We start from the raw sequence: 27,965 nt of genomic DNA, 5'->3' as shown, positions 1-27,965 counted from the left end.
ATACTCCAAGCCAGAATTTTTTTTTTTAAATATTTATTTGTTTGGCGGTGCCTGGTCTTTAGCTGCAGTATTTCGGATCTTCGATCTTTGCTGGAGCATGTGGAATCTTTAGTTGTGGCATGTGGTATCTAGTTTCCCGACCAGGAATCAAACCCAGGTCCCCTGCACTGGGAGCACAGAATCTTAGCTACTGGACCACCAGGGAAGTCCCCAAATCAGAAACTGTAACAAAAATTTCAAACATCCGGTTTGAACGTTTTACATTTAAAAGAAAGGAGAAAAGGCTGAAAAATCTTCAAGTTCTCAATAAATTAGAAGGAATCAAAGGAGATCATAACTGCTGCTAAAATCTTCATTTGGAAACTTCAAAATAAAATTTGACTAGGAAGCAAATAATTTAATTCTAGTCTTGGTTTCTTTTCTTTTGAAATAAGGTCAATAATATGCTTTCTAAAATAGAATGAATGTTATAATTTTAGAATAATGTCAACATATATCAAACTGCTCACTTTCCCAAAAGTAAGGGAATTAGTCAACTCAAAAATCACCAACATGCTGGTGCAGGACGTTGACAGTGACGGAGGCTATGTGGTGGGGGTATGTGTGTTGGGGCGGGGGTGGGGGGGGTGGTGTTTGGATATATGGGAACTATGCACTTCCCGTTCAATTTTACTGTAAAACTAAAACTGCTCTTTGTAACAACAACAACAAAAAAAGTCTATTTAAAAGGGAAAAGAGAAAAGGAAAGCAAAAAGTAATAATTAATTTAATACAGGCTAAAAATGAATGTAAGTATACTGCTTATTTGTGTTCGACAGTCAATTACTCTGACTTACTCAAACAGAATTAAATACAATTTATTCTTAAAGTTTCTAGTATCCTTTAGATAAAAACAATGTTATTAATAACCTAACACATGAAGATCCACTCACAACTTTATTGTCAAAAGAAAACAGAACTTACTAAAAGAACTTCTGGACAAACATCTATTAAATTTTAAAGGGGTGGGGGTGGGAGGGAGAATTTCAAAATCTCATCCAAGCACTGAGAATGGCACATGATGAAACCAAAACCCCCACACAGAGTACCACAAGTAGAGAAGCCTGCCATGAGCCAATGAACACCCAGCACAGTCAAAATTTAAAAGAAAAGAAAAAAATCTAAATTCCAACATAAAAGAGAAACAGACTCACAGATACAAACTAATGATTGGGCGGGGTGGGGTGGGGAGCAGTGGGGAGTGTGACTGAGGTAGGGGATTAAGAAGTACAATCTACTGTTGGGTGGAAGATCCCCAGAAGGGGGTTAGATCCCAGGAGAAGGTAATGGCAAACCACTCCCCCATATTCTTGCCTGCAGAATTCCATGGACAGAGGAGCATGGAGATCTACAGGCCATAGGGTTGCAAAGAACTGGACACAATTGAGTAACACACACACACACACACAAACCCACGCAAGGAGGTGGACACAATTCGCACACATACACACAGGAAGTTAGGCGGGAGCAACACAAGGTAGCCTACTGAAAGGACGCAAGCTGATCTCTAAACCCTTCGCAAGACAGGCCCAGGAGAGTCCCGGAGGCGCTACAAAGAGTAACCACAGAGAGTTCCAACTCCTGCCCATGCACCCTAGGCACGACGTGGATACAGACTAGCCATACAAGAGCCACTGACGCAAGCTGTGTCCTCAAGTAACCTTAGGCAGCCAGGAGCCCATTATGGGTTAACAAGTATTCTATACATACACACAACTGATTATAACAGACTGAATTATGGGAAAGACACACACGATAGAGCTTGTTGTTATGTCATGTGCAACCGTCACTCCAAACAGTCCACGCACACCTAGATGAACATGTAACAACCCAATTGTGCAGGGTCCCAGACATACTCCCTTCCCTGATTGGCCTTGAACGTACACCCAATTTGCATTACCTTTCCTGACTGGTGACAGGTACAAGCCCTATTCTGCACAGGGCAGAACAAAGAGGAAGTATAAAAAGGAAAGCCAACAGGGATTGCTGCTTATCCTTCAGGGTTACCTGTTGCCAAGTCTCAGGAGTTCACGATCCACTGTCTCCTTAATAAAAGTTCTGTCTGCCTGAGCTGTAACCAGCCTGTTATTTCAAATTCTTGCTACAACAAGACAAGAGCTGAGAAATCCTGCTTGCTTGAGCTATAGTAATTATAATTAATCTGTCATTCAAAATCTTTGTTATGACAACACAAGAACCCAAGGAGAGAAATAAACTCACCTGTTGCTACTATATATAAAATAAGTAAGCTATAAGGATATACTGTTTTAGTCAGTATTTTAGTCAGGGAATTTAGTCAGTATTTTACAAGAACTATAAATGGACTGTAACTGATAAAACGTTTGAATCACTATGTTGTACATACACCTGCAAACTAATATAAACTAGTATTTTAGATTGACTATCTCTCAATAAAAAAATATAAACCAATAAACAATGTTGATATTTTAAAAATAACAATTCTTGAAATTTTATTTTTGGCTGTGCTGGGTCTTCATTGCTGTTGTGCCGGCTTTCTCTAGTTGTGGAGAGCTGGGACTACTCTGTGTTGCAATGCACAGGCTCCTCATTGCAGTGGCTTCTCTTGTTGAGGAGCAGAGGCTCTAGGCACTCAGGCTTCAGTAGTTGTGGCTTAGTTGCTCTTTGACATGGGTAATCTATCTGGACCAGTGATCAAACCTGTGTCCCCCACATTAGCAAGGGGATTCCTCACCACAAGATCACCATGGAAGTCCATAAAGATGATATAACTAAAAATTAAATTCTAAAAATCACTTCATAGTGGAGGTGCTAATCTCTCTCCTTTCCCAACTGGCCCATCCTCACACACTACCAAAAAGTCCTAGCTCTATATCAAAGGAATGTAGTTTCTATTCTAACATTTATTTTTGTAAAATGCAATTAGAACACTCAAAATAAACTTTGAGGGAATTCCCTGGTGGTCCAGTGGTTAGGACTCTGCATTTCTACTGCAGAAGGCACAGGATCAATCCTAGTATCCCACATGCTGAGCAGTCCAGCTCTCCTCCCAAAAAAAGTTTCTTCGAAACCCATGAAATCAAATACTTCTTGATTATTCAAGAAATAATCAGATTATCAGTGTATGAGTTTGTTAGTCTTACAAATGGAGATTATATATTCTGGCTTTTATTAAAAACACAGTTTCTGAGAGGACCAATACAGCCAGTAAATAGAAGGGGGTAAATTGGCAATCTCATTAGTACTCTGGAAAATAAAAATTAAAGACACAATAAGATACCACGTGTGTACCCATCAGAATGGGTAAAAATTAAAGAAACTAATGATACCCAGGTTTGTTGAAAATGTACAGCAGGGGAAATCTACATTGCTTGTGACATAGAAATTCCACCCTAGATATAAATCCAAAAGAAATGTATGTACATTTCACCAAAAGATATTTACTAGAATGTTCACTGCAGCATTATTTCAAACTAGCCAAAAAGTATAAATGCAAAACAGAATGGATGATATATTGGCATAATATAATACTATATTGCAATGAAAATGAATTAAGAACCTTAGAGATAATTAATATGCTCTGATACATTAAAAATATGCAAAATGCTAAGCAAACAAAAAAGTACAGGATAGTTGCTGTGATGTGTTTTGGGCAGAGGGATAAAGGTGTCATTTATATTCATATTTTCTTATAAGTATAAAAGACTCTGGGCTTCCCTGGTGGCTCAGACGGTGAAGAAACTGCCTGCAGCGCAGGAGACCTGGGTTCAATCCCTGGGTCAGGAAGACCCCCTGGAGACGAGAACGACAAACCACTCCAGTACAGAGGAGCCTGGCAGGCTAAAGTCCATGGAGCTGCAGAGAGTCAAACATGACTGAGTGTCACGACTGAGCAATCATCACTACCACCACAATTAAAAGACCCTGGAAGATTATACAGAAACTAGTAATATTAGTTTCCTGGGCAGAGTCAGATATTAGGCAATTGGGATAGACATGAACTGGATAGTTGTAGAAGTGGGAGACTACTTTTTTTAATACCTTTTAATCTTTGAACCACAGGAATCTATTACATATTACAAATATAAATAATTCAGAAAAAGGATTCGAAGACCACAGATATATATGTTTTAAATCTATTTAAATATGAGCACTTGAATTACAAAAAGATATTTCAGCAATAAAAACGATTTGCAAACTCCTCAATAAAACAAAACTCATAAGTGATTCAAACATACACATACAGTGGGAATCACTCTTTTACACACTGTAAGAATGAGAACATATCTTTGTTCATTTTACTAAGCCACACAGAACAACTCACAATGACACTTAACATGGATAAATGTTATGAATACATTGGAGTTTTCTCTTTTTTGAAGGGGGAGATCAACTTAAACAACAAATATCAGTTCCAGAAGCTGGAAGTTTGAAATCAGGCTGCCATCATGGTCAGGTTCTTGGTGAGGGACCTCTTCCTGGTTTACAGACCACTGTCTTCTTGTATCTTCATATGGTGCACAACAGAAGACAGAGGCAGCAAGCTCCCTCATGTCTCTTTTTATAAGGACACTAATGCCATATTGGAGCTTCCCAGTAGCTCAGATGGTAAAGAATCTGCTTGCAACACGGGAAACCTGGGTTCACTCCCTGGATGGGGAAGATCCCCTGGAGAAGGAAGTGGCAACCCACTCCAGTATTATTGCCTGGAGACTTCCATGGACAGAGGAGCCTGGCAGGCTATAGTCCATGGGGTCATAAAGAGTCAGATCTGATTGACAGACTAACTCACACTTTTAATGCCATAATGAGAGCTCTAACTTATGATCTGATTATCTTCTAAAGGCACCCACCTTTACCATCACAATGGGAATTAAAGTAACAGCATCACCATTGTTTTAATGCTGAGCATTTTCCCATGTATTATTTTAGAGAATCCTCACAGAAAGCCTCTCTTGTAGCTGGAGTAGGGATCATTATAGGCACTGAGTTCATGTGATCCCAAAGTCATCCAGCTGTGGCAAGGCAGTATGAGAATCCTAATTTGGGCTCCTGGTTTCTGACCATTGCCCTCCCCATCATTATGGCCTCGATCATGAAAAAAGTGGTTCCTCTTGAAAATAATGCTATTCTCAAATGTAAAGTATTCCCATTTTTTCCTCCCGTGGTGGCACTGACATATTGGCTTGTTTTGTTTGTTTACAAGATTAGCTTCGGGTGTCACCAGCATATTGTTAAATAAAAGACATCAGATGAAAAGGTACCCCTACTGCATGATTCATGTACATAACATTCAAAACATGGGCAGAACTGACTAGGGTGTCAGCTTTCAGAATAGAGACTTCTTTGGAAAGAAACAAGCAGCAGTGAGTGGGGTGGGGGGTGGCACACAGGCGGGCTCTCGGCAGCGCTCTGCTTCTCGGTGGCAGTTACATGAGTCTGTTTACTCTGAGATAAAATCATGGCGTTATTATTGCATTGATGACTTTTTGCCATTTACTGTATGAGTTCGACTTCACTGAAAAAAAACGTTAAAAGGAGGGAAAAAACTGTGAACATACTACATGTTAGACTGACAAAAAGATCTGACAGTATCAACTATTTGAGATTATGTTAAACAACCAAAATGTTTTACCTTCCTTTTGACAGTGTAAATTAGTATGAACTCTCTAAGGAAAATAATCTGGCATTATCTAACATATTTCATCACTTTTAAGATGAAATGTTTTCTGCATTTGAACCCCTCTGATATAGAAATGCATCTTACAGTCACTATCAGGCAGCACGAATGCCTCATGTGAACCTGATTCTTCTTCCTGATGGCCCAATGAGACAACTACAACCCTTGAACATTTCAGTACACAAATCATGTAAGGGCCATCCGAAAAGAAAAATACCTATCTTGGCTGTTGTCTGAAACTTTTGTTGACATCTTCTGGTAAAAAAATCAACAAAAAAAATCCAGATTGAGAGTCAGAGGCTTATAAAAATTCAACCTTACTACACCCTTAAGGTTTATACACTCTGCTTACCTGTTAAATTTGAATTAGGAAAAAAAAAATGTATAAATAAGGATAGCAATTTCTGCTTCAAAACCCTAAAATAGTTAAGGTCACAAAAAAAGCAGGGGGAGAGGGAAAGAGTCTTGAAACTATAGAAATTCTTAACCTCACTCATTAGAAAAATGCAAATTAAGACTATACTTAGACCCAATTTAACCTCTTTGCCTGGGTACAATGTTGCCAAAGCTGTGAGGAAATACAAATCACTCACCTCAAGAACAGAACAGTAAGTATGTAAATTATGTGGCCGATATTTTAAAGAACCTTATTGTGGTAAATATTTTGCAAGATATACCTGTATCAAATCATCGCACTACACACCTTGAATTCAAACATGTTATACATCAATTAAATCTCAATAAAGCTGGGGAAGGAGGAGAGAAACACAAATTATCCCTTTTCACTGGTGGGAGAGTCAGGGTCCAAACATAAGGGCAACCTAACAATATCTATAAAAATTACAAAGGTATATGGCCTTTTATTACTAGTACCACATCTGAATTTATTCCATAATTATATACTTGCACACAAGCAAAATGCCAGATGTGCAAGGTAGTTCATTGCAACACTGTTACAATGATGAAAAAACAGAAACAAGTCAACAGAGAACTGGTTAAATAAATTATCAAAGGGAAATCATACAAAACAAAAACTATATACTGGAAAATGAAACAAAACTACTCTACAGGAAGATCTTTTGTAAAGATCTCCATTGTTAAGTAAAAAACACAACATACAAAGGGAAGGGTCCATTGTTAAGTAAAAAACACAATGTACAAAGGAAAGGGTAAGAAGACCAATCTGCAGATCAACAGGTATACTGTACTTTTGGAGTTGGTGACCTTTTTGGATAAAGATATTTTTACTGCCTTTATTTATATATAGAAACTCTAGAAGACTACATTAAAGGCTAATAAACAGTTTCCTGGAAAGAGGGAGTTTTGGAGGAATGTCATAAATAGGAACAGGGTGGCTGAGGGCTAAGGGCGGAAGAGTTTCTATATCGGAAATGTTTTTAAGACCATGGGAAAACCAGTATGCATAGATTGGTGGTGGTGGTGGTGGTGGTGGTAGTAGTGGTGTAGTCAAGAAGCTATGTCCAACTCTGTGACCCCATGGACCATAGCCTGCCAGGCTCCTCTGTCCATGCGAATTTCCAGGCAAGAATACTGGAGTGGGTTGCTATTTCCTTCTCCAGGGCATCTTCATGATTCAGGGATAGAAACTGAGTCTCGTGTATCTCCTGCATTGGCAGGCAATTCTACACCTGGGGGCCAGTCTGTACATAGATTAGTAAACTAATAAACCAAATTAGGGTCCAAATACTACCAGGATACACATATGATGACAAACTATTCTTTTACAGTATCTGTAACTGAGGCAACAGCAGTATCCATCTCACTGAAGTCTGGTAGTGTGAACTCATCCACCTGGACTGTCACCATCTCTAACACTAGCCTCCTTAAGAAAGTACATTTTCTCCAAAATTCCATTTTGCTTCTCTCAGAGTCGGGTCAACCTCCTTTCCTCTAGTTACATAAAACCTCAAGACTCTTCGGAATAAAAGACACACCGAAAGGTTTTCGCACTCTCCCTTGTAGGTCCAAGGGCTAGTCTTTTCTACTTACCACTAATTCACCCTAACAACTAAATCATGGTCTAGTAAATAAGGGGACGTACAAAAGGGAGCATTTAGAGTTTATTTCCCAGGTGGTGCAGTAGTAAAGAATCCACCTGCCCATGCAGTCAACTCAAGAGACTCAGGTTCGATCCCTGGGTCAGGAAGATCCACTGGAGTCAGAAATGGCAACTCACTCCAGTATTCTTGCTTGGAAAATTCCATGAACAGAGAAGCCTGGTGGGTTACAGTTCCTGGGGTTGCAGAGTCAAATGTAACTGAACACACACACAAACACACCAATGTTAGGTAGCTGGAATATAAAAAGGAGTCCAAGATGGCCATAGCTAGAACCACTGAGAGGGCACACAAAAGAAAAAAAAAAGAAAAAGCCCAGTAAAGAGGAGGCTGAGGACCAGAGTGAGAACCTCTGGCAGGAAAACATGCCCCCTTCCCTGATTGGCCTTGGGTATATGCCCATTTTGTTGGCAGGTACAAGCCCTATTTTGCATAGGGCTGAACCAGTCAGGCTCCGGTGGGAGAAGACAGTATAGAAAAGGAAGTTAAGAGGGATTAGGGCCCTCCTCCAGAGGTCTGCCTGCCCTCACCTTTCCAGGGTTCACTGCCTGCTCCCTGCTTGAGCTCTAACAGAGCTGTAACTAGTCTGTCGTTACAAAAACTGCCTGCTTAATAAAATCCTGCCTGTTTGAGTGGTAAGTGTTCTGTTGTTCCAAATCTTTGCTATGATGAGACAAGAACTAAGGGACACCAATAATATCTACTTAAACTAAAACAATGAGATAACCCCTATTTTGAACTGTCCTCCATAGTGAATTATATCATACATCTCTCATTTCCCTAAAATGCAAGACATTATTTGACTAAATTCTGGTAACAACAAAATTAAGTATGAGAGTTTGGAGTGTAAACCTCTGGTGCCTGTGCAGATGTTGCCCATTCCATCACCCTGTCCATCAGGCCAGATCCTATGCAACAGCTCCAGGTCAGTGACATTTTCTCTAGAGCCCTTTCTGATCCCCCATGGCTCACTCCCATGGGATCCTGCTGTGACTTGTATCTCATTTATCACAGTGCATTATAAATAATTAGTTTCCTTATATCCCTTGCAGGACAAGTAGAGAATAACATTCAAATTTACAATCCAACTATCTGCAAAATGACTCTGATCACATCAGGTAATAAAAAATGTTCACTTAATGAATTAAAGAAACTGCACATGTAGCTAAAATCCCACTTAAATGTTCTGCTTCACTCCTAAGGCATTTTACTTCATTTAGTCCCTGTTTTGAAGAAACAGCAACTCCAATAACACTTACTGAAATATTATCAGTGTCTTAGATGTAAGGCTTCCATAGATATAAAGCTGCTGAAAATATTTAGAAAACATTTCACTCACTTCAGAAGTGTTACATAAAACTATGTAAAAACTAAGTATGTCTATTAAAAGGTAATAAAATAAAGAGACTTCCCCAGCAGTCCAGTGGTTAATAATCTGAGCTTCCACTACTGGGGGGGAGGGGGAAGTGTATTCATTTGATTCCTGGTCAGGGAACTAAGATCCTGCATGCCCCATGGTCAAAATAATAAAAATAATTAATATTATCATTATTAGTATCCCACATGCTCTGCAGAGTGGCAAAAAAAAGGTAATGAAGTAAAAAATTAGCTGATGTTGCAGTGCTAAATTCTCACAACCTTTTGTTCTTCTCTTGTTTTAAAGAAAGTATAATATATAATGATAACAAAAAGTAAGTATAGGCAACATTTTGCAAGAAGGTAGACAGGGTTATAGGAACCAAGCATTTCTACCAGTCTCAAAACACTAACTTATACAAGCATCCACACATGGGCTATTCCATGTGACCCAAGGAAAAGGAACAGAGAAGAGAATAAACAACTATTCACATACACCAAAGAACTGTGTGACCACTGTTTACAATTCAAGATGGGATTTCAAATTTTATCAAACACTGGTAAAAACTGGGAAACATGCAGAAATGCAAACTTGAAAGATGCCTTTTAAATACATCTTAGTTAACCAAGTTAACATAAAAATAGTCATTCTTCTGTACTTGGTTTTTCGGCTTTTTTTCCTTTAGCAATATATCCTGGAAATCACATTATATCAGTTCATGGACATACTCCTCATTCTTTTTTTCAACTTCTGAATATACCAATGGTATAACCATTGTGTGGATATACCACTGTGAGGTGGCTCAGTGCTAAAGAATCTGCCTGCCAATGCAGTAGACACGGGATCAATCCATGGGTCGGGAAGATCTCCTGAAGGAATGGCAATCCACTCCAGTATTCTTGCCTGGAGAATTCCATGGGCAGAGGAGCCTGGAGGGCTACAGTCCATTGGGTCACAAAAGAGTTAGACATGACTTAGCGACTAAACAAGAACAACAGATTATTTCCAATATTTTTACAATGTAAACTACTGATATCCTGCACTTCTGCTCCCCCTTCAAACAACATCTCAGATGAAACGACAAAAAAAAAAAAAACTGGCTTTGAGCTCAAAACTTACCAAATTCAATCAACACTCCGACTGTCGCTGACCCAGTCTCAGTCTAAGCCATTATCAGCATTTATGGGCTATTCTGCTTCAACACCTCCTAAATCAGTGTCTCTGCCTCCATCCTAATTGCTCTACTGTTCATGTATGTCAGAGGAACCGGAATGCACCTCATTGAGCATTAATAGCATAAATTGCTTGCTTAAAACCTTCCCAAACTTCCCACTGTAACCCCATCTGAGCAGCAACTATGACCTAGTAAAACCCTAGATCTGGGCTCTGTCTGAGTCTGATCTCAGTTTCCACTCTTCCTCATTCACTATCTTTCAGTCATAATGGTTTGCTGTTTGTCCCTCTCATACTTACTTTGTTCCTAACTTAGTGCTTTCTTGTACTTGTTATTCTTTCAGTTTAGAATGTACTGTCCCAAGTTATCTCTCACCTTCTAACATCCAGGTCTTAACTCAAAAGTCACCTCTTCTAAGAGGTTTCCTATGTACCACCCCAAATCACTTCAGTGCAGTTCAGTTCAGTCGCTCAGTCGGGTCTGACTCTGCAACCCAATGAATCGCAGCACGCCAGGCCTCCCTGTACATCACCAACTCCCGGAGTTTACTCAAACTCATGTCCATCGAGTCAGTGATGCCATCCAGCCATCTCATCCTCTGTCATCCCCTTCTCCTCCTGCCCCCAATCCCTCCCAGCATCAGGGTCTTTTCCAATGAGTCAACTCTTTGCATCAGGTGGCCAAAGTATTGGAGTTTCAGCTTCAGCATCAGTCCTTCCAATGAACACCCAGGACTGATCTCCTTTAGGATGGACTGGTTGGATCTCCTTGCAGTCCAAGGGACTCTCAACAGTCTTCTCCAACACCACAGTTCAAAAGCATCAATTTTTTGGCATTCAGCTTTCTTCACAGTCCAACTCTCATATCCATACATGACCACTGGAAAAACCATAACCTTGACCAGACGGACCTTTGTTGGCAAAGTAATGTCTCTGCTTTTTAATATGCTATCTAAGTTGGTCATAACTTTCCTTCCACAATTCAGACTGTAACCTAATTCATCAGCTACCACATCACTTGACTACCTTCATAACACTTACTAGTATTTGCCATTCTCATTTATTATTTTTTAAACTTAAAAAAATTTTTTTTTAAGATTTATCTATTTTTGGCTCTCCTGAGTCTTTGTTGCTGCATGCAGGCTTTCTCTAGTGGTCGAGAACAGGGGCTACAGTCTAGTTGCGATTGGCAGGCTTCTCACTGCAGTGGCTTCTCTTGTTGTCGAGTATGGGCTCTAGGACAAGCAGGCTTTAATAGTTTTGGCTCGCAGGCTTTGCTGCTCCAAGGGATGTGGGATCTTCCCACAGCAAAGATCAAACCCGAGTTCCTTGCACTGGCAGGCATATTCTCAAACACTGGGACCACCAGGGAAGCCTTCATTTATTATTTACATGTTTATCTCTTCCAAAGGAAAACACGTAAAGTCTTGAGGATAGATTTTAATCCATATAAATTTAACTCTCTAGAGTCAAATTGTTTCAAATATTTCTCCATGGACTTGCCTATTCTGGATATTTTATATAAATCACATAATACAGTCTTCTGTAACTGGCTTCTTTCACTTAGCACAATGTTTACAAGGTACATCCATATGGCAGTATGTATAAGAAACGTATTCCTTTTTAAGACTGAATAATATTCCACTGTACAGACAAAATGCATTTTATCTACTAATTAGTTGTTGACATATAGATTGTTTCCAACTTGGGGCTATTATGAAAATACTGCTTTGAACACTCATGAACAAATGTTTGTATGAACATATGTTTCAATTCTCTTTGGTATAAACCTAGCGGTAGCAATTGTCATATGGTATTTCTGTTCAACTTTTTAAGGAATTGACAAACTGCTTTCCCAAAATGGCTACACTACTTTATAAGTCAATCAGCAATATGTAAGGATTCCAATTCCATATGCAACATTTATTATTATCCACTTTTTTTTTATTATAGCCATACTTGTAAAGTGAACTGGAGATCAAATTGCCAACATCCGTTGGATCACAGAAAAAGCAAGAGAGTTCCAAAAAATATCTACTTCTGCTTTATTGACTACGCCAGAGCCTTTGACTGTGTGGATCACAATAAAGTGTGGAAAATTCTTAAAGAGATGGGAATACCAGACCACCCTACCTACTTCTGAGAACTCTGTATGCAGGTCAAGAAGCAACAGTAAGAATCAGACATGCACAATGGACTGGTTCCAAATTGGGAAAAGAGTTTGTTGAGGCTGTATACTGTCACCTTATGTTTAAATTCTATGCAGAGGACATCATGCAAAATGCCGAGCTGGATGAAGCACAAGCTAGAATCGAGATTGCCGGGAGAAATATCAATAACCTCAGATATGTAGATGACATCACCCTTATGGCAGAAATCAAAGAGGAACTAAAGAGCCTCTTGATGAAAGTGAAAGAGGAAAAAAAAGGAAAAAAGGTGAAAGAGGAGAGTGAAAAAGCTGACTTAAAACTCAACATTCAAAAAAAAAGATCATGGCATCCAGTCCCATCACTTCACAACAAATAGACGGGGAAACAATGAAAACAGTGCAGACTTTGTTTTCTTGGGCTCCAAAAACACTGCAGATGGTGACTGCAGCTATGAAATTAAAAGATGCTTGGCCTTGGAAGAAAAGCTATGACCAACCTAAAAAGCATATTAAAAAGCAGACACATTACTTTGCTAACAAAGGTCCGTCTAGTCAAAGCTATGGTTTTTCCAGTAGTCATGTATGGAACTAAGAGTTGGATCATAGAGAAAGTTGAGTGCCAAAGAACTGATGCTTTTGAACTGTGGTGTTGGAGAAGACTCTTGAGAGTCCCCTGGACTGCAAGGAGATCAAACCAGTGAATCCTAAAGGAAATCAGTCCTAAATATTCACTGGAAGGATGCTGCTACAATTGAAGCTCCAATACTTTGGCCACCTGATGCAAAGAACTGACTCACTGGAAGATAGCCTGATGCTGGGAAAGACTGAAGGCAAGAGGAGAAGGGAACAAAGGATGAGATGGTTACATGTCATCATTAATTCGATGGACATGAGCTTGAGCAAGCTCCAAGAGTTGGTGATGGACAAGGAAGCCTGGTGTGCTGCAGTCTATGGGGTCACAAAGCCTCGGACATGACTGAGTGGCTGAACTGAACTGTAAAGTGAAGTATTAACGAATGGTTTCAATTTGCATTTCCCTAATGACGAATACTGTTCAGCAACTGTTTATGTGCATATTAGCTATTTGTGTATCTTCCTAAGAAAAATGTTTATTCAAGCTAGTTAATCTGCCAGTTTTTAAGTTGGATTATGGTAAATTTTTATTATTGAGTTTCTCATTTTCTTTATAATATTACATATATTCCATATCAGATACATGCTTTGCTAATATTTTCTGATTTGTCCTCTATCTGAACACTGTGCTTAGTCACTCAGTTGTGTCTGACTCTTTGCAACCCCATGAACTGCAGCCCACCAGGCTCCTCTGTCCATGGGGATTCTCCAGGCAAGAATACTGGAGGGGGTTGCCATGCCCTCCTTTGGTGGCTCTTCCCAATCCAGGGATCAAACCCAGGTCTCCCACATTGCAGTCAGATTCTTTACTGGCTGAGCCACCAGGGAACCTCTAGACTGTCAGTGTTAGCTACAACCATAACCAACATACTAAAAACAATTTACAAGAACTTGTTACCACTGACAAATGGTTACTAAAACATACATTTAATAGGGATATAATAATTTCTTTAAGGTAGTATGAGAATTTGGAGTCACAGATTATTCATATGTTGTCAACACTTGATAGTACTGTAAGCAAAGAACACCTTTGATTTACAAAATGCTAAATTGGCAAGTGCCAAGACCAAGAGCTGTCTGTGGCTCAGATCATGAACTCCTTATTGCCAAATTCAGACTGAAATTGAAGAAAGTGGAGAAAACTACTAGACCATTCAGGTATGACCTAAATCAAATCCCTTATGACTATACAGTGGAAGTGAGAAATAGATTTAAGGGACTAGATCTGATAGACAGAGTGCCTGATGAACTACGGACGGAGGTTCGTGACACTGTACAGGAGACAGGAATCAAGACCATCCCCAAGAGAAAGAAATGCAAAAAAATCAAAATGGTTGTCTGAGGAGGCCTTACAAACAGCTGTGAAAAGAAGGGAAGCGAAAAGGAAAGATATACCCATTTGAATGCAGAGTTCCAAAGAATAGCAAGGAGAGATAAGAAAGCCTTCCTCAGCGATCAATGCAAAGAAACAGAGGAAAACAACAGAATGGGAAAGACTAGAGATCGCTTCAAGAAAATTAGATACCAAGGGAACATTTTATGCAAAGATGGACTCAATAAAGGACAGAAATGGTAGGTACCTAACAGAAGCAGAAGATATTAAGAAGAGGTGGCAAGAATACACAGAAGAACTGTACAAAAAAGATCTTTACAACCCAGATAATCACGATGGTGTGATCACTCGCCTAGAGCCAGACATCCTGTAATGTGAAGTCAAGTTGACCTTAGAAAGCATCACTATGAACAAAGCTAGTGGAGGTGATGGAATTCCCGTTGAGCTATTTCAAATCCTGAAAGACGATGCTGTGAAAGTGCTGCACTCAATATGCCAGCAAATTTGGAAAACTCAGCAGTGGCCACAGGACTGGAACAGGTCAGTTTTCATTTCAATCCCAAAGAAAGGCAATGCCAAAGAATGCTCAAACTACTGCACAATTGCACTCATCTCACATGCTAGTAAAGTAATGCTCAAAATTGTCCAAGCCAGGCTTCAGCAGTACATGACCTGTGAAATTCCAGATGTTCAAGCTGTATTTAGACAAGGCAGAGGAACCAGAGATCAAATTGCCAACATCCGCTGGATCATCGAAAAAGCAAGAGAGTTCCAGAAAAACATCTATTTCTGCTTTATTGACTATGCCAAACCCTTTGACTGTGTGGATCACAATAAACTGTGGAAAATTCTGAAAGAGATGGGAATACCAGAACACCTGACCTGCCTCTTGAGAAACCTGTATGCAGGTCAGGAAGCAACAGTTAGAACTGGACATGGAACAACAGACTGGTTCCAAATAGGAAAAGGAGTATATCAAGGCTGTATACTGTCAACCTACTTATTTAACTTATATGCAGAGTACATCATGAGAAATGCTGGGCTGGAAGAAGCACAAGCTGGAATCAAGATTGCATGGAGAAATATCAATAACCTCAGATATGCAGATGAAACCACCCTTATGGCAGAAAGTGAAGAACTAAAGAGCCTCTTGATGAAAATGAAACAGGAGAGTGAAAAAGTTGGCTTAAAGCTCGACATTCAGAAAACTAAGATCATAGCATCTGGTCCCATCACTTCATGGCAAATAGATGGGGAAACAGTACAGACAGTGACTGACTTTATTTTTCTGGGCTCCAAAATCACTACAGATGGTGATTGGAGCCATTAAATTAAAAGATGCATACTCCTTAAAAGAAAAGCTATGACCAACCTAGACAGTGTATTAAAAGGCAGAGACATTACTTTGCCAACAAAGGTCTGTCTAGTCAAGGCTATGGTTTTTCCAGTAGTCACGTATGGATGTGAGAGTTGGACTATAAAGAAAGCTGAATTGACGCTTTTGAACTGTGGTATTGGAGAAGACTCTTGAGAGTCCCCTGGACTGCAAGGAGATCCAACCAGTCCATCCTAAAGGAGGTCAGTCCTGGGTGTTCATTGGAAGGACCGACGTTGAAGCTGAAGCTCCAATATTTCGGCCACCTGATGTGAAGAACTGACTCACTGGAAAAGACCCTGATGCTGGGAAAGACTGAAGGCAGGAGGATCAGGGAACGACAGAGGATGAGATAGTTGGATGGCATCACCAACTCAGCAGACATGGGTTTGGGTGGACTCCGGGAGTTGGTGATGGACTTGGAGGCCTGGTGTGCTGCGGGTTGCAAAGAGTCGGACATGACTGAGTAACTGAACTGAAATGAAATTGGCAATTCAGCAAACAACACAAAATCAAAAACGCAATCTTTCTAACCTCCTTAGATTTAAAAATACATCTACAGTAAAACAGCTTCCAATATCTGATATCTGAAGAAGTACCTGTGCCAGAGAGAAACTCTTTTTCAGTAAAGCCAGGGAAGGGGTTAGGGTGGATTTCACGCTAACCAAGATGATTAGAAAAGCTCTTGGAACAATTCTCAGGCCTGAAGGGTAAATTCAAGGAAGAGCTTCCCGATGGCCCTAGGGAATCCATTGCAGCCTGCACACCCTAGAGCTGGTAGCCTCCTTCTCTAGGTTCCTATTACTCAACTAAAATAAAGCTCTAAAATGCAGAGGCTCTAAAATTCTCTGCCACAATTTTCATGAAATGTATAACTTGTGTGCCTAGGAAAGCCCCAACCTCTTGGAAGAATAATCTGACATTCCAAATGTCTGAATTTTAACCAGAGTCAGCTCATTAGTATGCCACATCGTATTAGCAAAGCATTCAATTACTGTTAGATCATTTAACAACAAATGGGTTAACACCGTTATCACATTTTCTAGATAAAGAAATAACAGAAATAACCTGACAAATTATTTGACCTCTTGAAAAGAATAAGCCATTAAAATAATTTCCCAGTTTCTATTATGTTTTATAAAAGCAGATTACTTAAGCTTTTAGTAGTTAAAATCACAACATATTTTTCATTGGCACCACAACCTGTAAATATGGCACCACACAAAGACATTCACTTTGCAATACCCTTAGAACAAGGTTCACAGAACTATATTAATGGCATAGGTTAAAAAACAGGCTTTTCTGGGAATTCCCTGGCAGTCCAGTGGTTAGGATTCAGCATATTCACTCCCAGGGCCAGGGTTCAATCCCTTGTTTGGGAACCAGGATCCTGCAAGCCATGGGTTGTGAATTTAAAAAAACAGGCTTTTCTTCTAAAGGGTAGAGATGTTCACTAAAATTATCCATAATGTTCACTAAAATTTTACTATATTCTCATTTTTGTTTTTTTTTATGTCAATGATTCAAAAAGCCTTATATGGTCTTTAAATTAAGTGGATACAACAATGCTTATTACTCTCACTAACTTTTAAGCACACCTCTATAAAATCAGCTAAAGTCTGGTCATTGAATGCATGATATATAATTCCTTAAGAATTCTTAAGTTCTGCAATTTCTTTCCCAGCATACTTTGAGCATCAGCCTTTAGAAAACTCACTAAGTATTAAAATCAGCATTAGGAAGTCAACTTTCCATTTCAAAAGGATTCTTCCCCTTATAAACAGAACCAGGATTTCCTTAACATAAGCAGGGCAATAGTTTCTATATAGGCTAAGAGACAGGTATGTTAACATACAATTATAAGCACATCAGTGGTTTGTTTATAAAATCTTCAGTAATTTTTCAGACTTAAGAGAAACATTCAGAAGAAACATCACTATTACATTCATTAAGTCAGTCACATGATACCTTATGTTACGTGGTCAGCAGAATGAGGCATCCCAGGAATGACTGAGTTGACATATTACATTAAGTAGAGGTACACTGGCAGGGAGGTGGGGGGCGGTGGAAGGGGGGTGGCATTCCTTAAATCATTTTCCTCCTTCCCTTATCAGATATGATTATCTCCACTTGTCACTCCACACTAGCTCCCTTTCTGCCTAACAATCTAGATTTTGTCCCATCTCTCAATTAAGAAAGTTTAATAACCAAGTCCTTCAAGACTTAATTCAAGTCTGACTTCCAGGATGCCTTCCCTCACTAGTCCAGCTCACTCTGACTTCGATCTCCTCAGAATTTTAGGGTTTTTTAAAACACAATTATATACATTACACTATATGTTGTCTCTTAACATTGTTTATTTTATTGTATATGTCTTATACCCTCAACCAGTAACAGCTGGAGAAAGAAGGATTTATTTTCTCCATATGACATATGCTATTTTAATTCTGGTATTATTATATCGTCTTTTTATTCACCTCAAAGAAGTCCTAAAATTTCATTTCACCATTTCTTTTTCTTTCTCTAACCATGAAACTTACGACTGACATCTATATCCCATCCAAGAAATTAAAGGGAGGAAAAAAAAAAACCAAAATATATTACTTATTCAAATACTAAAAATCTCTCATCTAAAAGAAGCTCAAAAAGCTGTTTTTGATGTTAAATTCAAAATTGTGAAACTTCTAGGAGAAAATCTAGGTGACCTTGTATTTCACTATGAGTTTTCTAGACAACATAAAAAGCACGATCCATGGGTGGTGGAGTGGTGGTAAGTTGGACATAACTAAAATCAAAAATTTCTGTTCTTTGAAACACTGTATAGTTCAGTCACTCAGTCGTGTCTGACTCTTTGTGACCCCATGGACTGCAGCACGCCAGGCCTCCCTAGCCATCACCAACTTGCTTGCTCAAACTCATGTCCATTGAGTCAGTGATGCCATCCAACCATCTCATCCTCTGTCGACCCCTTCTCCTCCTGCCTTCAATCTTTCCCAGCATCAGAATCTTTTCTAATGAGTCACATCAAGTGGCCAAAGTATTGGCGTTGCACCATCAGTCCTTCCAACAAACAACCAGGACTGATTTCTTCTAGGATTGACTGGTTTGCAAGGGACTCTCAAGAGTCTTCTCCAGCACCACCATTCAAAAGCTTCATTTCTTCTGCACTTAACTTTGCTTATGGCCCGACTGTTAGTTCCATACATTACTACTGGAAAACCCATAGCTTTGACTAGAAAGATCTTTGTTGGCAAAGAAATGTCTCTGTCTTTCAGAATGCTGTCTAGGTTTGTCATAGCTTTTCTTTGAAGGAGCATCTTTTAATTTCATGGCTGCAGTCACCATCTGCAGTGATTTTGGAGCCCAAGAAAACAAAAGTCTGCCACTGTTTCCATTGTTTCTCCATCTATTTGCCATGATCTTAGTTTTCTGAATGTTGAGTTTTAAGCCAGCTTTTTCTCTCTCCTCTTTCACTTTCATCAAGAGGCTCTTTACTTCCTCTTCGCTTTCTGCCATAAGGGTGCTGTCATATGCATATCTGAGGTTATTGATATTTCTCCCGGCAATCCCAATTCCACCCTGTGCTTCATCCAGTCTGACGTTTTGCATAATGTACTCTGCATGTAAGTTAAATAAGCAGGGTGACAATATACAGCCTTAACGTACTCCTTTCCCAATTTGGAAACAGTCCATTGCTCCATGTCTGGTTCTATTACTTCTTGACCTACATACAGATTACTCAGAAGATGGGTGAGGTGATCCAGTATCCTCATCTGTTGAAGAATTTTCCATAATTTGTTGTTGTCCACATCGTCAAAGGCTTTAGCCAGTCAATGAAGCAAAAGTAGATGATCTTCTGGAAGTCTATGGCTTCTTCTATGATCCAACGGATGTTGGCAATGTGGTCTCGTTCCTCTGCCTTTCCTAAACCCAGCCTGAGCATCTGAAGCGCTCGGTTCACGTCCGTTAGACCCTGGCGTGGAGGGTTGTGAGCACTGCTTTGCTAGCATGTGCTGCTGCTGCCGCGTCACTTCAGTCGTGTCCGACTCTGGGCAACCCCATAGGTGGCAGCCCACCAGGCTCGTCTGTCCCTAGGATTCTCCAGCCAAGCATACTGCAGTGGGTTGCCATTTCCTTCTCCAACACATGCATGCATGCTAAGTTGCTTCAGTTGCGTCCAACTCTGTGCGACCCTAGGACAGCAGCCCACCAGGATCCTCTGTCCACAGGATTCTCTAGGCAAGAATACTAGAATGGGTTGCCATTTCCTTCTCCACTTGCTAGAATGTGAAATGAGTGTAATTGTGCGGTAGTTTGAACATTCTTTGACATTGCCTTTCTTTGGGATTAGAATGAAAACTGACCTTTTCCATTCCTGTGGCCACTGCTGAGTTTTCCAAATTTGCTGGCATATTGAGTGCAGCACTTTAATGGCATCATCTTTTAGGATTTGAAATAGCTCAGCTGGAATTCCGTCACCTCCACTAGCTTTGTTCATAGTCATGCTTCCTAAGGCTCCCTTGAGTTCACACTCCAGGATGCCTGGTTCTAGGTGACTGATCACACCATCATGCTTATGTAGGTCATTAAGATCTTTTTTATAAGTTCTTCTCTGTATTCCTGCCACCTCTTCCTCGTACCTTCTGTTAGGTCCATACCATTTCTGTCCTTTATTGTGCCCATTTTTGCATAAAATGTTCCCTTGGTATCTCTAATTTTCTTCAAGAGATCTCTAGTCTTTCCCATCCTATTCCTTTCCTTTTTTTTTTTTTTTTTTTTTTTTTTGCATTGAGCACTTAAGAAGTCTTTTTTATATCTCCTTGTTATTCTTTGGAACTTTGCATTCAGATGGATATATTTTCCTATGGATATATTTTCCTTTGCCTTTTGTTTCTCTTCTTTTCTCAGCTATTTTGCAAGGCCTCCTCAGACAACCATTTTGCCTTTTTGCATTTTTTACTGGGGATGGTTTTTATCACCGCCTCCTGTACAATGTTACAAACCTCCATCCATAGTTCTTCAGGCACTCTCTCTATCAAATCTAATCCCTTGAACATGTTTGTCCTTTACACTGTATAATGGTAAGAGATTTAATTTAGGTATTGAATGGCAGAGTAGAAGGATGTGCGCTCATCTCCTCCTGCAAGAACTCCAAAATTGCAACTAACCACTGAACAACCATCTACAGGAGAACATTGGATCCCATCAAAAAAAGATGCCCCAGGTCCAAGGGCAAAGGAGGAGTCCCAACGAGACAGTGGGAGGGGTGAAATCACGTTTAGAATCAAACCCCAAACCCACCAGACACTCAGAGGGGTCAAACAAAACCTTGTCTGCACCAGGATCATGGGACCCCACAGGAAACTGAGCCAGATCTGCCTTTGAGTGTTTGCGTGTCTCCTGCAGACACACAAGCCAACTGTGCCCTGCCGTGGGGACAGGGGCTCTGGCTACAGCAGATCTGGAAGGTGTGGTGTGTGGCACAGTCCTTTTGAAGAGGGCAGCCATTGTCACCACTACCCTACCATAGTTTGGCCTCAGGCCAAACTACAGGGAGGGAACACAGCCCCACCTATCCACAGAAAATTGGATTATAGATTACTGAGCATGAACCCTGCCCAGCAAAGCAAGACCCAGATTCCCCCACAGCCAGTCCCTCCCATCTGGAAGCTTCAGGAAGTCTCTTATCCTTATCTATCAGAGGACAGACAGAATGAAAACCACAGTCACAGAAAACTATCCAAACTGTTCACATGTATCACTGCCTTGTCTAACTCAATGAAACTATGAGCCATGCCATGCAGGGCCACCCAAGACAGACAGGTCACTGTGGAGTTCTGATGAAACGTGGTCCACTGGAGAAGGGAATGGCAAACCACTTCAGTATTTTTGCCTTGAGAATCCATGAACAATATGAAAAGGCAAAAAGATATAACACTGAAAGACTGCTAAGAAAACCAAAAGCCAGATTTCTAACCACTGCAGTGGGGCAGCTAAGCAACAAAAAGCTAGTATGATTTACAGTTGGAAACATCAGTAGAAACTCATGTTTAATTTAATAATGGATTGAGGTGGCTAAAAATAGAAACACTTAAATTGTTTTTTAATTTTTAAATAAAGAAATAAAAAATAAAAAACACAGGACTTCCCTGGTGGTGCAGTGGTTAAGACTCCACACTTTCAATGCAGGAGGCAAGGGTTTGATCCCTGGTTGGGAAACTAAGATCCTGCATGCTTCACAGCACAACCAAAAATTTTAAAAAATCAAGAACAATATAAAAGAAATATATTTAGAAATTATTTATTCACAAGTTCATATACTTGAGTATTTCCTTGCTTTGTCAGCCAAGAAGGCCTAGAGGCAGTGATAACCAGTAGTAATAAGTACATTTAATAGGCACATCTTAGTTTCTAAACACCAGCCTCCAATAAAAGGAACCAAGGTCCCTTGGAGAAATGACTAATCCTAGGAGCGAAGCAGAAAATAAACAAGATAAGCCCTGAGCATCTTGTGGTACAAGAAAGTAAGAAAGTGCTAAAACAACAACAGTGTCAAAAGGAAACAGGAGTCAACTGAAAAATTCCCAGTGGCCAAGCTGGACCATTTTAAATAACACAATAAAGCAAGTAGTACTGGATTATAACCTAAAGTATAATATCCACAAGTCCATAATAATATAAATGACCAAAATAAACAAATAAATGGAGGTGGGGACAGAGACATATATACCATGAGGAAGAATTTAATTTATGTAGAATCACTCCACTCCTCAAAGAGATGGAGCACAGCTCCCCTCTCCTTAAGAGTGGGTCACACACAGTTCATTCAAAGAGTATAACCTTTCATTCAAAACATATACTCTTTCATTCAAGGAGTATAACATGAAAAGGGGAAGAAAACAACTTTACAAGGGAGAAACCTGACAAGCACCTTCTCAGCCAGGTGATCACCAGCAACATCAACAAGTCCTCTTGAGTGACACAGCACACAGTAGGCAAAGAGGATATGCGCACCCTCTCTCCTTCCTTTCTTGACTCCATCTTCGGGGTAGTGGCAGCACTGTCCACAATCTAGTCACCAACATGCTCACAGCCAGGAGCTACACATTCTCAAGGTGACCGGTCAGGAGATAGTCGCCCAGATCAAGGCTCATGTAGCCTCTTGGACGGCATCACTCCAGAAGATCAAGTCCTGCTCCTGGCAGGCACACCCCTAGAGGATGAGGTTACCCTGGGCCAGTGTGAGGTGGAGGCTCTGAGCACTCTGGAAGTAGCTGGCCACATGCTTGGAGGTAAAGTTCATGGTTCCCTGGACTGTGCTGGGAAACTAACATGTCAGACTCCCAAGGAGGACAAACGAGAGAAAATGAAGAAGGCGGGCCAGGCCAAGAGGTGTACTTAGTACAACCTGTGCTTTGTCAAAGTTGTGCCCACCTTTGGCAAGAAGAGCCCCATTGCCAACTCCTTTAAGTCCTCTGTAATCTTGGCTTTCTCTAATAAAGCCACTTTACCCAATCGAAGAAAGAAAAAAACAATGCATGCTGACAGTATGTGATGAAAATGGCACTTTATCTCTATAGTCTCCCTTTCAAAATTTCATGACACTGATCTAATCATTAAAAAAAAAATCAGAGAAATCCAACTGAAGGATACCATGGCAAAAATACCTGATCAGTATTCCTCAAAACTACCAGCATTTTCAAATATAAAGAACATCTGAGAAACTATCAGCTAAAAGAAAGGAAAGGAAAAGGAAAGTGAAGTCACTCAGTCATGTACGACTCTTTGCAACCCCATGGACTGCAACCTACCAGGCTCCTCTGTCCATGGGATTTTCCAAGCAAGAGCACTGGAGTGGGTTGCCATTTCCTTCTCCAGAGGATCTTCCCGACCCAGGGATTGAACAGAGGTCTCCCGCATTGCAGGCAGACGTTTTACCATCCGAGCTACCAGGGAAGCAAAAGGACCTTTCAGGAAATACAACAATTAAATGCAATGTGGTATTTTGGGTGGAATTCAAAAACAGAAAAAATACATTAAAGTCCAAAGAAATCTGAATAAAACATGGAATTCAATTAATAACAATTTACCAACACTGTTTTATCAATGTAACAAACGTACCATGGTAATGTTAATAAGAGAAACTAGATGCAGAGTATATAGGAACTCTGGGCAATCTTTGTAAATGTTTGGAAATCTAACACTGTCCTAAAAAATTTTTTTAAACCACCTTTTACCTTCAGACAAGCTTTTATAATTTTGTAATTCATCATCAAATCTTAACTTCTTAAGAATTACTCCTTACTGCAACAATTTCTCTTATAAATTATACTTTTGGAGCGGGCCTAAATTTATTATCCTTTTCTATACAATTTAACCCTTGCCTTTTTAGGCGTGTCTTTATATTATTAACATATATGCAAAGAATTGCTTTTTCTACTTGTTAACTGGATGCTGTAGTCAGCTTTGCCTTTTTGCTGATCTTTAAAATTTTATCACCATTTTGCAACCTTGATAATAATTCAGGGGAAAAAAAAACCCCTCAAGGGATGCTAAAATTAGTGACAGTTTGATAAGAAACACCATCTTTACTTAGACTCCCACAAATTAACAACCAAAGCAAAACTTAACAACTTTAAATGGAGAAATCAGGCCAACATCACTCTAATCAAGTAATCAAACATGGTGCTCCTGCCAAAAACCCATAATCCATAATATGGATCTAATCATGATGAACAACCAACCCAAATGAGCAACATTCTACAATAAACTACTGACCTATACTTTCCAAATATATCAGTTATTAAAGGAGAAAAAAAAAGTTCCATATTTGAGGGAACTACTGAGACCTGGCAATCATAATGTGACAGTGGCTTTGGCAGCGGTAGAGACAGTGTAAAGTGAAAGAAGTGAAAGTGTCAGTCAGTGAGTCTTATGGGACCTTTGCAACCCCATGGACAGTAGCTTGCCAGGCTCCTCTGTCCATGGAATTCTCTAGGCAAGAACACTGGGAGTAGGTCATTCCCTTCTCCAGGGGATCTTCCCAACCCAGGGACCAAACCCAGGTCTCACTCACTGCAGGCAGATTCTTTACTGTCTGAGCCACTAGGGAAAGAATATACTTAATACAACTGGTGTAACTAGAATATGGACTTTAGACAATAATATTTTATCAATGTTAAATTCCTAACTCTGATAACTATACTAAGGCTATGCAAGAGAATGTCTACTGATAAGTGCAACACCTTGGATGGATCTTCAAGGAATTATGTTGAATGAAAAAAGCCAATCTAAAGGGTTACAAACTGGAGAATTTACATAGCATTCTTTTGTGTGATTGGGGGTGGGGGCGGGGGCGGGGGGCGGGGAACGTCACACAGCTTGTGAGATCTTAGTTCTCTGACTAGGACTCTAAATTGGGCTCCCAGCAGTGACAGTGCTATGTCCTAACCACTGGATGCCAGGGACTTCCCTATACAGCATTCTTTTTTTAACATTCATTTACTTATTTTTAATTTTTGGTTGCACTGGGACTTTGTTGCTGCACTCAGGCTTTCTCTAGTTGTGACAAGCAGAGGTTTACTCTCTAGTTGCAGTGCTCAGGCTTCTCACTGTGGTGGCTTCTCTTGCTTGCAGAGCACGGGCTCTAGAGCTTGGAATTAGTAGTTGTGGCACAGGGGTTTGGTTGCCCCGAGGTATGTAGAATCTTCTCCAACCAGGGTTCAAATCTCTGTCCCCCACACTGGCAGGTAGATTCTTAACCACTGGACCACCACAGAAGTCCACAGAAGTCACTTTAAGAAGCAGCATTCTTGGAGTGGGAAATGGCAACCCACTCCAGTATTCTTGCATGGAAAACTCCACAGTCAGGCGAACCTGGTAGGTTACAGTCCATGGGGTCACAAAGTCACACACCACTGAACGACTAAGCACACAATATAAACAGGGTTCTCACCTTAAAGGCTTTGAGAATTTAATGCAGTGAAAGTAATCCCTTATTAAAATTAAAGTCACCCATTAAAAAAAAATTCTTAAAGTGACAAAAATCATAGAGAAGGAGAACATAGAGTAGTTGTCAGAGGTTAAAAGGATGGGAGGGAAACAGGTAGCATGCAAGATTGTGATGTAACTGTTGTTATCTTGACTGTAGTGATCACACAAATCTATACATGTGATGAAAATGTACAGAAATAAATACAAAAATAAGTACATGAAAAACTGGTGACTTTTGAATAAGGTAGATGGATTGTATCAATTTCCTGATTTAGATGTTTTTTCTATAATTATGCAAGATGTTACTACTAGGGAAATATGAGTAAAGGGTAACCAGGATTCTTCTGCTTAATTCTTATAGCTACATGTGAATCTATAATTCTCAAAATTTAAAAAAAAAAATTAAATGGTGCCTATCATTTTTTTTAAGATGTTAAAATTTTATTTACAAAGCTTCTTTGCTGTACAGAAAAAAATGCTCTTATCATCTCACTGTAATTAGACAGCTGACTCACCAATCACAGCTACTGATACTATAGCAAGAGTCTTATGTGAAAACCTAACAATGCTTACAATTTTATATGGGTGAAGTGTGCACAGAATCAAACATCATTCTTTTGGGGGATGACTACAATGTGCATAGCAATGTTTACAGTATGATATTGTTTTAGTTTTAAAGAGGGGGAGATACATAAATATGTATGTATACATGTATTTGTTTATATAAACCTAGGAAAAACCCATTTTCAACCACTAGTTGCTTCAGGAATTAAAACTGGGTGACTGGGGAAAGGGTGGAAAGATTGGCATTTCTCTAGGTTCAATGTTCGTAAGGCCAGTGGCTTTCTTCAGTTTAAGACAAATATTACCACGTGCCTAATATATGCTATGGGTGGGTGAGTAATGGTCATTCCATTGTGTCTGACTTTTTGAGACCCCATGGACTACAGCCTAGCAGGATCCTCTGTCTCTGGTATTCTCCAGGAAAGACTGGAATGGGCTGCCACTTCCTTCTCCATACTATATGCTAGACACTGTGCTAACAAGTATTTTAGTGGTGGTTGCAGGGTAAAACTAAATTACACAAAACAGTACAAAAGATAGTCCTTCACCCTCAGATAGGGGTAAATAATTGGATATGGGAATTTCAAAGGAATGAGGTGAAATCTAAGACAAAGGTATAGGATACAGAAGTGGGACTCTTGGTGCAATCAAGATGGTTTTGGGGAGAACTACACTTGAGCTGTAAAGTCTGAAAAATACCAAAGCAGGGGTGGGGCAGGGAACAGAAAGCTTTCTCAATGTGGATGGATGCTAAACCAACAGCTTTACGTGTATTTACATACGAGGTGCTATTATCCCATTTTGCAGATAAGGAAATAAAGGCACAAAGAGAACAGGTAACTTGCCCAAGATTACATGGTTAATAACTTGGAACAGTCTGGTACCAAGACAGTAATTTTAGTATCTGCCTTGGAAACATCCGGCTTATTTCACCCCTATCCTTTAATCCTGCCTTCTTCAATTGTATATTCTCTCCCTTTATTCTCCTAGCTCTCCAGATTTTCTCCTGCTATCCTCCTCCCTTATCTCAAACATTATAATGCCCTTTCTCTCTATCTCTGTCTCCACACATAGCTTGTAAATCTTGAATTCAAATCTGGCCACATCAAAACTATCAAAGCTACGGCAAAAGATTAGAAACAATTTAAATGTTAATTCATATACAAATAGAGAAAATTTATGTTACATTGACTCAACAGAATACTAAGAAGCCACGAAAAAGAATAAAGCAGTTCTGTGACTATAGATACATAATATCAAATATCTTGCTAAGTAATAAGAAAAGACACAAAGAAAAATGAGTATGTCAGCTACCATTTGTGAGGGTGGGTTTTACCTGTGTGTATATTCATCAATAGTGGCTTCCCACATGCTTCAGTGGTAAAGAATCCACCTGCCAATGCAGAAGATGCAGGTTCAATCCCTGGGTTGGGAAGATCCCCTGGAGAAGGAAATGGCAGCCAACTACTGTATTCTTGTCTGGGAAATCCCATGGACAGAGAAGTCTGGCAGGCTACAGTCCATGGGTTCACAAAAAAAGTCAGGCACGACTTAGCTACTAAACAACAACATATTTGTTAATAAATAGGTCGGGAATTCCCAGGTGGTCCAG

General features: G+C 39.8%; 1 protein-coding gene and 1 pseudogene across 1 annotated transcript in view; one reads left to right on the top strand and one right to left on the bottom strand.

Annotated features, from left to right (window-relative positions):
- The window catches only part of PIK3CB (phosphatidylinositol-4,5-bisphosphate 3-kinase catalytic subunit beta), a 187,454-nt gene that overhangs the window by 138,856 nt on the left and 20,633 nt on the right, over positions 1–27,965 (bottom strand). The gene's annotated exons all lie outside the window — the stretch shown is intronic.
- Positions 553–23,351, top strand: LOC136173569 (ubiquitin-like FUBI-ribosomal protein eS30 fusion protein; annotated as a pseudogene).

Source organism: Muntiacus reevesi, chromosome 8 (genome assembly GCF_963930625.1).
Source record: "Muntiacus reevesi chromosome 8, mMunRee1.1, whole genome shotgun sequence".
In the NCBI taxonomy this organism is placed as follows: Eukaryota; Metazoa; Chordata; class Mammalia; order Artiodactyla; family Cervidae; genus Muntiacus; species Muntiacus reevesi.
The sequence above is the reverse complement of the archived record's forward strand: the minus strand, read 5'-3'. Positions and strand labels throughout refer to the sequence as shown.